The sequence below is a fragment of the Lucilia cuprina genome, chromosome 4 (assembly GCF_022045245.1).
Source record: "Lucilia cuprina isolate Lc7/37 chromosome 4, ASM2204524v1, whole genome shotgun sequence".
Lineage (NCBI taxonomy): Eukaryota > Metazoa > Arthropoda > Insecta > Diptera > Calliphoridae > Lucilia > Lucilia cuprina.
Window position 1 is genome coordinate 67,696,497 of NC_060952.1, and position 12,937 is coordinate 67,709,433.

At 27.6% G+C, this 12,937-nt stretch overlaps 1 long non-coding RNA gene across 1 annotated transcript in view; it reads left to right on the forward strand.

Moving 5' to 3' along the window:
* The window catches only part of LOC124419867, a 40,562-nt gene extending 28,248 nt beyond the window's left edge, over positions 1 to 12,314 (forward strand). The window contains exon 4 of the long non-coding RNA XR_006940857.1: positions 11,711 to 12,314. This is a non-coding gene — a long non-coding RNA (uncharacterized LOC124419867). The remainder of the gene's footprint in view (positions 1 to 11,710) is intronic.
* Positions 12,315 to 12,937: the final 623 nt, after the last annotated feature.

Here is a 12,937-nt window from a genome sequence, read left to right on the forward strand (position 1 = left end):
TACTTTGAATGATTCAATTTTTCGTTAATTCAAATCTAATTCAGATAAAAGAAAAATTTTAAATGCACTTTTATCTACTCTTAAAATGTGCAGATGGGTGTCTGGTACTTTTTTGAAATTCGTACTTTTAAGGGGTAAAAATGTGTAACAAAGGTGATTTCTTTTTTGGCTCTTTATAACTTTTTTGGCCCTTTATAACTTTTGAACTAATTACATAAATATTTTGGATACATTTTTCAAAATTATGAGACACCTGTTTCGTATTTTTTTTAAATTCAGTCCTTTTTGGGTGTAAATGGGAGAAAACTGTATTTATGGTACTTTTTACCACATTAAGAAAACTTTTTCGGTTTATTGCAATAAAATGTTTGCTATTTCACTGGAAAAGAAAAGAACGGGAAATTTATTTTTTTTCAAACTTACGGGCCAAAAAAACAGTTGGTATATTATTATTATTTTGGAATTCGAGAACTAAGGATCAAATTCAAACAAATTGTTTGGTACTTTTTGAAAGCACTATTTTTCTGGAAAAAATGAATGCAAATTTGAATCGTTAGATTTAAATACGGAACATTTTGTAAACTTAATTCTCTAAAAAGTATATTTCTAAGCAATAACGAGCAAATTTGTTCCTTTTTATTAGTACTTTCAACTTAGGTAAAATTTATTCCATTTCGGTACTTTTTCTTCCTTCGAATGGTACTCCTTGTATGTTCCTTAATATGAACTCAAAACACATAATTATTAAACATACACAGTCCTCATTGAATAAGATTCTTTAAGAGACAACTTTTTAGTACTTTTTATCTCATAAATTGTACTTTTTTAAGTATCTAAAATATTCAACCTAGGAACATTAATTTTAACATACATATTGACTGAATAATATTCTGTAAGTGGGGACTATTTGGTACTTTTCTATTCTTCAAATGGTACGTTTTTATAATGGTTAACCGGAAAACCAAAGAATAAACAAGAAGTGAAACGCTGTCATTTTTTTACAACAATAACATTACGCTCTTCTCACAGACGAGTTCTGTGTAAATCCAATACATATGTAAAAATTTTATTCTCTCTCAAAACTTCAAAACTTTTTCGCGAAAATTTGAGGATAATAGCACTTTGAAATATTTTTTTATCACTTAACATTATATTTTATAATTTTTTTGCACAATTTAAACACATTTAATAGCACGAAAATAATATATTTTTTAGAAACGAAAAAAAAAATATTTTTTGTTTTTTGACATTGAATTTTTTGTTATTTGAAATTAAAACTAAAAAAAACAATGTTGTAAATTTTCGTATGGTAAACGAAAAATATATTTCAAATAAATAATTTATTTTTTCAATATTATAGATTAAAAAACAAATAGACGTGTTTATAAAATGTTTATAGATAAAATATGTGCAAAATATCTTAAGAAACCTTTCTAAGTATAAATTGAAATGTACTAATTGTTTTTCAATATTTTTCAATATTATTTTTTTGCAACTATGTTGACTTGAGAATTCTACTAATACATTCTTAGAGTTAGGTACCGGATGACAGTAGACTTAGGTACTTTTGACAACAGTTTCATTTCTTATTTATTCTTTGCGGAAAACACACAGTTATTAAATGAGAATTTATTGAGAGAGATTTTTGTACTTTTTCGTTGTCCGATGGTTCTTTTTAATATTTTTACGATATTGAACATAGATATTGAAAATAAAATTTAAAATGTAAGGACCTTAGTGAATGAGAATCTACTGAAAGAGACTTTTGGTACTTTTTCATTCATCAAATTATATTTTTTGAATTGTATATAATATTGAACACAGAAACATACAATTTTTGATTAAATGATAATCTTTTAGAGGTATATTATAGTACTTTTCTTCAAATATTACTTTCGAAATTTTCTATAATGTGGAAGCTAAATGAATGAAACTAAAAATACAAGCTTCTTACTGAATACGAATTCGTGATATTGTACGTATAAAACTAAAACATTAAAAAAATTTTAATCAATTTTAATTTTCTATAAAAGTAAACAAAATTTTGCATATATTTTATTTAAGTTAGGGTAGCGAAGCACCCAGGGTATGCTAGTTAAATATAACATTACCTCTTATTAAACCCTAGACCACTTTAGTGGGGAGGGTATATTGGGTTTGTGCTGATGTTTGTAACACACAATAATATTGGTCCTAGATCCACCTTAAAGTATACCAATCGGCTCAGAATCATTTTCTGAGTCGATGTAGCTATGTCCGTCCGTCTGTCCGTCCGCCCATTTAAACTTTGAAATCAAACTACAGTTCTCAATTTTGAAGATAATTTTATGAAATTTGGTACATGATCTTCTATTGTCCCAGGGACGAAGCCCATTGAAATTGTTAAGATCGGTCTATTATTTCACATAGCCCCATACAACTGAACCCCCAATAGGGCTTGTAAACCTTGTAATCAAACTGCAGTTCGCAATTTTGATGATAATTCAATAAAATTTGGCACCGTAGGCGAAGCGTACTGAAAATGGTTCAGGTCGGTCCATTATTTAACCTAGCCCCCATACAACTGGTCGGTCCATTATTTAACCTAGCCCCCATACAACTGAACCCGCATAACAGGTAAAAAGTAAATATATGTTTTCCAAATAAAAATAGAGATTGTGTAAAATAGAAAAAAATTAGAAAAAATATTAAAATACAAATTTTGGTGCATTTGTTGTTGCATTTTATTATTTTTCATCAGAATTTGCATGTCAATAAAGTATTTTGCGTATTGAGAATTCCGGTTAATTTCATTGGGTTTTTCAAATTATTTTTGGAATTTATTGTTTTATTGTTAAAAGGAAGAGTGTTAAGTATTTTTCAATTGCGATTTGCAAAAATCATATCCTCATTGGGTGAAAATGTGATGTTATTTGCCTTAAAATATTTAAAGGATAATAATGAGGCAATTTCGATATAAAAAATTAGTTAAGATTTCTAGAACAAATGTAAATAATTAAAATATAATTATGAAATGTTTAATCAATAACATTAAAAAATATAAAATAGAGTAATAGATGAAATGATCCAAAGAATTATTAGAAAAAACGCACTGAGTCTCTTTCAAAATCTTTAACTGCCAAAGGCAGGCGATTTGTATCCAAGGAAAACTATTGGACTCCTGATTTTTCTTTTTCAAAATCTATATACGAACTAGGAGGAACACTTTGTTTAAATTTAGACCTCTAAACAGACCTTAGGTTGCTTGGAACCAATGTAAAGTGAACTGTCGTGTAGAACAGGAAAAGTACCTAATTTAGATATTTTAAAACAGAGGTGGTTATCATACCGTAACGTCAACAAAAGCAATATTTTTCACGTAATACATACACTTAAGGCCCAAATAGACTACACAAGCGGCTTGACAAACATACTTTTTTCTTTCTACACATACTACACAAAAATTGCTAGTACAAACGCCGATTTTTTTTACGTTTTTCTGGACTTGCAAAGATACAGATGTAAACTTTTTGCGATTTATCTAAAATCTTTGAACGTTTGGACGGATTTGTCTTTTTTTTAATGTTCTCAATAGTTTACAGAAGTTACTTACGGAAAGAAAAATTGTCCACGCCCACTGTTACTCCCACTTATTCGCCCACTTTTATTAAATCGTAGGGTTGTCATTGCGTGTTTGCGGCATTAACCTTGAAAATCCATGCTTCTCGCATGGTCAATTGTATGTCGCCTGTTCCCGTGTCGGAACACCATCAGCATTATTTATTTACGCGCCAGACAACAAAACTAAAAATGTCGTGTATCATAAAGCATTGCAATGAAGGAAACTACGATATCACTGCAAAGCAACAGAAAAAAGTATTTCTTTATTTTAATTGGTTCCTGAACATCGATCTATCAATCAAAATGTAAATATAACACCATATATTGTACATATCTTCAAATCAAATGTAATTTAAACACACCTCAAACCTACATAAATAAAAATTATCATTTAAAAGTACGTTGTTTGTCTCTTTTTAGTATTTTTTCATAATTCAACCAGCTTCTCAGCTTCTCATAAATTCACAAATCGAACACAAACATTTTTTTCTAATATGGACAGGACAACGTCTGTCGGTTCAGCTAGTTTATGAATATAAACAATACAAACGGTTTGACAAATATTCAATATGTTTGTGTAAAAATCCACATTGTTTTAATTTTTGTACAAGCAAACCGCAAGCATTTGTACAAACACGAAACACCCACATACACTATACAATAGGTTTGCACAAACGTAAAATACTAGTATGTTTGTTAAGCCGCTTGTGTAGTCTATTTCTCCCTTTATATATATTTAGAACCCAAATTAAGAATAACTATCCAGATCCAAATACGCCTACTGTATCTTATTCATGAAATAATGCATTTGAAAATCAAGGTTGAAAATCAAGATTTTAGCATTTAATAATTCTATAGTGGTATATGGTGATGTCCCCATACTTAGAGTGGCTAGGATGGTACTTAGTGTTAGATTTATTGAATAAGAATCAATATTATACATTTCTAAATAAAATTTACACAATACTCCCCAAATAGATTTAGTTTCCGTAATGTAGTTTTTATTTATCAATACAAAATGACCAAAAACCCGGATTATTACCTCACAAAACATTTTTTCTAAGTCCAAATCCATTGATTATCTAATATATCATGTATCCAATTCAAAATTACTTATTATTTTCGAAATTTAATGAAAGAAACGATAGATTTCATGTTAAGTAAAATATTGATAAATTCTGATAGTTATATAGGATAATAAATCGGTTAAGAAATGTCCAAATTTACTAAAATATCTAAAGAAATTTATTCTAATATATAGGAGTAATAAAAATATTAAACTTTATAAAATAATGCCGCAATATTAAAAAATGAACAAAAAACCTAAAAAAGCAAAATACTTTATTGACCCATAAAATTAACAAAAAGGTTAACATTTTATCAGAAATCTCGTTAATTAATATAACGATTTTATTATTATGGTAGAAAATTAAAATATAATATATTCTTTAAAAAATACAACAAACAAATTGCTTTATTTTGCTAAAAATAATTTTTCAGATAAAGTTTTTTCTTAAAATTTATAAAATTTTACATAGGCAAATTACTTAATTGATTTACTGTATGAGGCAGGGTACAATTCAACTTAAATGCTTTATTTTAAAAAATAAATCACATGTTTTTTTGTAACAGGTGTATTATATGGTCTTCCTCACCCGACTATAATTTCTCACTTGTTTTAAATTAACTTTTCATTCATGTTTTTCAATTTATAAAATTTTTTTGGACTTTTTAATTTATTGTTTGTTTTATTTTCCTATTTTTTTCTTGTGTAGCGTCGTATTTTTTAGTATTATTAAGTGAAAAAACGGAGTTGCATCATTAAAAACTATTAGATTTTCAGTAGGTTTTAATAAAATCTAGTTACGAAGTAGATTTCGTTTTGTATGGGAAATCTAGTTAAAATTAACTAGAGTTGGCTCGAAATCTGATAAGTACTAGATTTCATATGTAAAAATGGGGTATTAAATTAAATTTTTAGTGGACTGAATAAAAACCCTTTCGTTTGCAGCTAGAGTGTGGTATCTCAAAAACTAAAATTTCAACTTAAAAGGTTTATAAATTTTTAAAATTTTCTGTGTTTAATAAACGCTGTAATCGGAGGTTCCGATATGGTTGCAATTAACTTTGGTAATTTTCGTGATACAACAGTCGTTTATGCATTTTAAAGCATTAAAAGAATTAGCCACGGAACGCCTTTTGTGGTGTTAGTTTTTCTTCTGAATAATGTACTTTTTAACTCAGACTCTAATTAATCATAGTATTTAAGTATTTTATTATATTTACTGCAGCATAAGGATTCATACGTTTAACAGAATTTCTGTAAGTTTTCATTAACATTCCATTCATATCCAATACGTAGTACATTTGAAAATTTAAATTACAAAAAAAATAATATAATTTTTTTGATAAATATGTGTGTAAAAGGATGTGTGTATATTAGGATTTGTTTAATTTGAAAACAGTTCTTAAATAATATATCAGTTGTTATATTTGGTTTCGTATAACCTCTTTTGTTCGCTTTTGGCTAGGAACCACATAATTTTTATCACCGATGGATTCATTAGATGAAAATTCTAAATTCACTCATGATAGAAATTATTTTAGAAAAATAATTATTAATTTGAAAAATAATTTAATATTTATTAAAATTTATTAAACTTTATAAATAATATGTTTCGAGTAAGATTTGTCATTTATGTAAATTTAAATAGAGGCTATATTTATTTTAGTTTAATTTCATCTATAATATAGTGTTTATTTTTTTAGCAGAAAATAAAATAAAAAATTGTATTTGTAAAATACTAAATAAAATTACTAAAAACACAAGACCCCTAATTTATAAACATTTTTATTTGGAAATTTTTAATTAATCCCCTACAAAATGAGTGACGAAAAACGATTAATATCCCATTTACACATACACAAAATATAGTACTTATGAGATTTCGATCGAAATCTAGTTGATTTTAACTAGATTTCCCATACAAAACAAAATCTACTTCGTAACTAGATTTCGTTAAAATCTACTCAAAATCTAATAGTATTTAGTGATGCAACTCTGTTTTTCCTGAATATACTAAAAAATACGACGCTGTACAAGAAGAAAGAGAAAAACAAAAGGAGGAAACAATAATTAAAATATCGACAAAATTTTTATAAATTGAAAAACATGAATGAAAACTTTATTGCTAATAAAAGCTAATGTTATATTTCAATATCTAATTTTTATTATAAATAAAATATTAATAAATATTCAATTTTTCCTTCTTATTATACCCTTCACTTTCGTGAGAAGGGTATATATAAGTTTGTCATTCCGTTTGTAATTTCTATAATATAATTTTCCGACCCTATAAAGTATATATATTCTTGATTGTATGTTTGGATGCTGTTCTGTTCTCACGAAGGTAAGTGGGTATAACAAGAACGAGGAGATAAAGCAGTAATATGTTGGTAATACAGCTCATATTTGTTTGAGGGTGGTAATACAGTTTGACGTTGGTATTACAGTACAACGTTTAATATTTCTTTCTGCTACAGTTTATATTTGTTTGTGTGTATGTTATGTGCGACATGTGTGCAGAGATACAAACTAAATTAAAACTGTTTTTAAAACATACTTGGTGAAGGGTATATAAGATTCAGCACAGCCGAATATAGAAATATTACTTGTTTTCATATAACATTTACAATTGTCTTCTTTTTTTATAAAACATGCATTGTTTTGATAACAAACCATGACGTTTTCTGTTGCTTTGTATGGCAACACTGCAAAGTTTAATCAAAAGTGATAAACATCAGAATAAATTTATTTTTAGATTAACTAATCTGATTACTATTCGTCATTTGATCGCCAACTCAAAAACCCGCTCTTAGACAAATATTAGGGTGTTTTCATTTAACTGAAATGTTCTAACCCAACTCTTGTTACACATGATAGTATCTAAGGACATTAACCAACGAAGGATTAAAACAAGGCTTTGAAGGACAAGGATTAAAATTATTTCTACTAGAGTGCAAATGAATTACTGAATACGAATTTTTGCATGGCTAAACCAAGGGGGCTGATCGTAAGACAACGATGATTTTTTAAATCCCTCCTATTCTGAACCCCGGTTTTTAGAGTAAATCTTGGTCAAAAACTGAAATGGTACAAAGGATAGAAATAACAATGCATATCGTTGTTGGTAGCTTAAATTAGGTTCTTACTTACACTCTAGCATTGAACAAGGTGTTACAAATTACGACTCACTGAGCGCATATCGCTTAGGTTTAACTATGAGCACTACCTAAAAGTGCTGGATATTCCATCGATCGAAAAGCATATATCTTTGGCAAATTGATCAAAGTAGGTTACTCGAGACGTTGTCAGGGTATACAGGAACTGTAAGAGAATTATCTCAAATATGAAAACGTGGTCTAGCGTTATATTAGAGCAAATATTTCCGAGAATCGCTTGTTATATAGATGGCTCTAAGGTGGGAAGCTCTTTCAATTACGGAGTGTCTTACGTGGATTAGATTGAAATTGTTGATATCATTGTTATTTTCCGAAAATCAGAAGATAATCAGTTGATAAAGTTAAGTCTATGACAGTGGTAAACATGAAAGAGCGAAATAAACTCAGGAGAACGTAAACGTCCCCTACCTTCCAACCAACAATTACTTATCACAGTTCGTGGCCTCATACGTAGACCATTCGATGGCAGTTTGGGTCATATTTTACCAAAGAACTTAAGTCTTCAGAATGGGGTCACTGACCACAAAAGCTCCTGGTAAATCTTTTAATATACCCAGAGTGCAAAATTTCTGAAGATTATCAGATCCTGGACTACACTGATATATAGAATTAAAAGGCCTCCTCTAGCGAGGTTGTTCAACTTTTCAGTCATGAATGTAAATAAATACAGATTTTAGTTTAGTATTTTTGATATTTATTTAAGAGATAAAATTACTCAATCCACTGTGTTAAATTTAAATTCCCATGATTTTTTTATTTTCACAATGGAATCCACAAAAATTAATAACACTAAGAAACACCCTGCTATCGGTTGTTGTCTGCACTAACAATTGTGCACTTGCTTGTCAGCAGACTGGCATCTCTAAGCCACTGGCATTTGTCAAACAGTGGCAATATTGTTTGCAACCAGCTGTCAGTTTAATGAAAATTCAATAATTTCCAAAATAAGCTCTAGCTAGTGCTGTCGTGAATTCGTTTTTAATTAAATTTTTCTCTAAATCAGTTAAAAATTTCAGAAGTTTTCGGTTAATAAGTGCAACAACAATTTCAACTTCACATGCTGCATTCGAAAAGTGTTTATTTAATGTTGATTTTCACGTGTTTTCATAAAATTTTTTGCACTCTTGGTTTTGTTCAGTGAATTTTTTCTTTTGGTTTTTTTTTTTCGTATTGACCAGAGGCAGGCTCGCTGCTGCCACTGCCAAAGTATATTTATTCACGGGTTTGTGTGTGCGTCGCCGTGTGTGCTGTTGAAAAATATTGTATTTTGTTTACATTTTTTCCCTTCATATTGTTGACCTGAAATAATGAAAAAATCGTTTAAAAAAAACCAAAACAGTCCAAAAATAAGCGCGTGCAAATAAATAAAAGCAGGAAAAAGTGTTAAATTGTTTGCTAAATCCGAAAAAATGTTTTGTTTATGATTTCATATGGTTTGGAAGTGAAAATGTTTTGTGGTTGATTGATTTTGCAAAGAAGAAAGAAAATTAAAAATTTCCAATTAAAAAAAAGTTGAAATAAATGAATTTCCAATTGGATTTATTTATAAACATATGTGATTGATCTGATTAAGGGCCAAGGTGTTTTGTGAAAAAGGTATTTATTTATTATTGTGTGTTTGTTGTGTTTATTTACTTTTCTTATTTTTGTTGATTCTTTATCTCTCATCGAATGAGAATTATTTTGTCAGTAAGAGTACAGAGTTGGTTTAAAAATATTTAACGCCGTTTTTATATGTTTACATTAAAATAAGTGGGAGTTTAGGGTTAACAAAATAAGAATTATTCGAATAACTAGGAGAGATAAATGACAAAAAATATGATGATCATATAAATTTTAGGGTTAGTTAAATTATTTGAAAATAATAATTAATTAAAACTGGTTAACTGTAAAAAATAAATAAAATATTTGGGCATAAAATATTGTGTTGTTAATTCAATAATAATAATAATAATTTTGTTTCTCTTATTGTATTTCTATTTTTGTAATTATTTATTTTTATTTAATTATAATTATTTTTATTTTTTCGAAAATATTTTCTGTAGCGGAATATAGTTGGTTGTAGCTTCCATTCGGAAAATTACTTGAACGGGTTTTAATAATAGTAGAATATTGTTTCTAAATGCATAAATCATTCTGTAAAAACTTTTCAGAAATGGACAATAACTGATCATAGGTCCCATATAAAGTTCTCTTCTAAAAATCAGGCTTGGTTGCAAAAGATTGAATTAAGTAATTTAGTACCAGGGTAAGAATTTCTATGCAAATCCATGTTTTTAGTCAGTAACTCAAAATAAATTTTAACTAGTTTATTTTTCGAATCAAAGAATTTGCTACAAATGTTTTTATTAACTAGACTGTAAGATCAATTATGTTTAAAATACACTATGGTGAAGGGTATATAAGATTCGGCACAGCCGAATATAGCACTCTTACTTGTTTTTTATATCAAACACAATTTAAAGAAATATAAGAAAAAGTGAAATCTTCCTAAATGCCAAAAATAGTAAGTGTAAACGGTCTAGATTTTAAAAAAGATTTTAAATGAAATATACTAAATTTCGTGTGTGTGTAAATGGGGTATAAAGCTATTTTGTAATAGATTTGAATTCGAAAAAATTAAATCATTCAGCAAGGAATTAAGCCTTTAAATAATGAATTATACAAGTAATGAATTAAACATTCTTAAAGTCCTAAGGAATTCAGCTTATGAATTAATTCGAATACATGATTTTAAAGAATGGTAAAGTAATAAATTTTAATTTGATTTAAAAAATTGAATTAAGGCTTAACAATTTTAAACCTTTGATGCATACATACATACATACATACATACATACATACATACATACATACATACATACATACATACATACATACATACATACACACATTAATTTTTGTATATTTATTTCATAAAATTTTAAAATTAATTATTTATTAACAGACAAAATTGCTTCTAATGTTTTAAAGTTAAAAATCAAAATTTTATGAAAATTTGTTACAAAATAAAAAAAATAATATTTTATTAAAAATGTTTTTAGAATATAAAGTTATTTTTAGTCCACAGCTACAGTAAATGGTTTTTTGATGTCACTACAGTTATTTGTGAAAAATATCGATATCCTTTGAAAGCACTTTTTCCATTTTTCATCAAAAATTATCGATACACATCAAAATAAAGCGTGTGATAAAATCAAGTTATTTTTGTGTGTCCCAAGTTATTTTTTATTTCTTACGATTTAGAGCTTTTTTTTGAGTCCACAGCTACAGAAAATGGTTATTTGATGTCACTACATGCTAAAAAGGAAAATATTCTGCGATATCCTTCGAAATCACTTTTTCCATTTTTCATCAAAAATGAATTAAAGGGTAAAAGGGTTAATCTATATATATAAAAGAGTTGCGTTACTGACTGATTGATCATCGCACAGCCTAAACGGCAGAACCTTGAAACATTATATTTTGACACTAAATGTATTTTTAGTTATGTAGATATACTATGAAGAGATTTTTAGATATTCAAATTTTTAGGGGGTAAAAAGGGTAAGAACGGGTAAATTCAGTAACCTAATATCTCCTAACATATAAAAGATACTACAAAAAAGTTATCGTTGTTTATTCAAAAAAATAAGCGGACAGGTGTTTGGTATTTTTTCGAAATTCGATTCATTTTAGGAGTAAATCGGTAAAAACTGTATTTTGGTACTTTTTTGAACACATTCGTACCTTATTGAAAAGTTACGAATATAAGTTTGGTATTTTTGGGAAATTCGGGCGTTTAAGGGGTAAAAAACTTATTTTTGGTATTTTTTGTAAAACATTGTTTTCTATTTATTGGTTTATCTATGTAAATATTTATTTATAGGCTCCCACTATGATGTTGCATTTCTTGGAATAAATCTTTTTTTACATCACTAGGAAGAAAAAAGTACCAAAAGTGACGTAGAAATTGGAATTTTTTTGCCAATTTGGATTAAATTTTACAACTTGGAAGATTAAGTTACACTAAATGGTGTGCTATTTGGATCTTGGATTGCAAGCCTTACTTATTCACTGTGTGTTTCTCTATATCTGGACGGAACAATAGCATTCTTTTTGTTTTGAAAATTCAAGTGGACAAGGTGCCACGCCCATATTAAGAAGATATTAAATACGTATATTTGAAATAATACTCAAATTTTGTCGGAGTGACTTTAGTGTCAATATGATTATTAAGAACAAAAAGTGTGCGGATTACCATTAGGGGGCGTGACACCTTCCATATAAATTAAATATAAAAATTCGTTGATCTTATAAACTATTACAGTCAGAGTCTAAAATTTTGTACGAATAACTTTAACGCGATGGATTGAAAATGGTAAACTTGCAATAATTTGTTTGGCAAATCTCATATGTAACACATTGTTAATTTGGAAAACTATTGTAGATAGAATATAAATTATTTTTTAAGAATAAAAGTATATATTAAATTTTAGCAAGTAAGAAATAAATATTATTAATGTATTATTTTTGAATTTAAATTAAATACATTGTCATCAAATGAAATTATAATAAACCTTTAAGAAAAATTGCATAATTTAATAACTAAATAAATAATTTTTTTATTATATATTTAATTTTTTTTGGGTTTTAATAAAAAGACTTGGTGGTGTAGGGTATTTAAGATTAGGCACAGCCGAATATCACTCTCTAACATGTTTGTATTTAACTTATTTTAGCATTTCTTCAAAATATATTCATATTTAATTCCATTTTTACAAGTTTTAAAGTGTTAGAATTGTTAAGTAGAGCAAATTTGGTCAAAATTTGCTCCGCAAATCGGTAAGTATTTAATGTCTATCAATGGCTCTAAAAATTTTCTGTCCCTAAATCATTTCAAAAAATAGTTTTATAGGTAATTTAAGACCTTATTCAATTTTTGTTCATTATTTTGTTATTAAAAAAATATTGAAAGTGTTACACTCGATTCGGCTGTCAGGTTCCATACACCCAATGCTTTAAAACAAACTTAAACATGAAAGATCGCAATCTATTATAATAACATGTTTACATTATTTTTCCTATACTTGTCTCAGTTAAATTCTAATTAAAA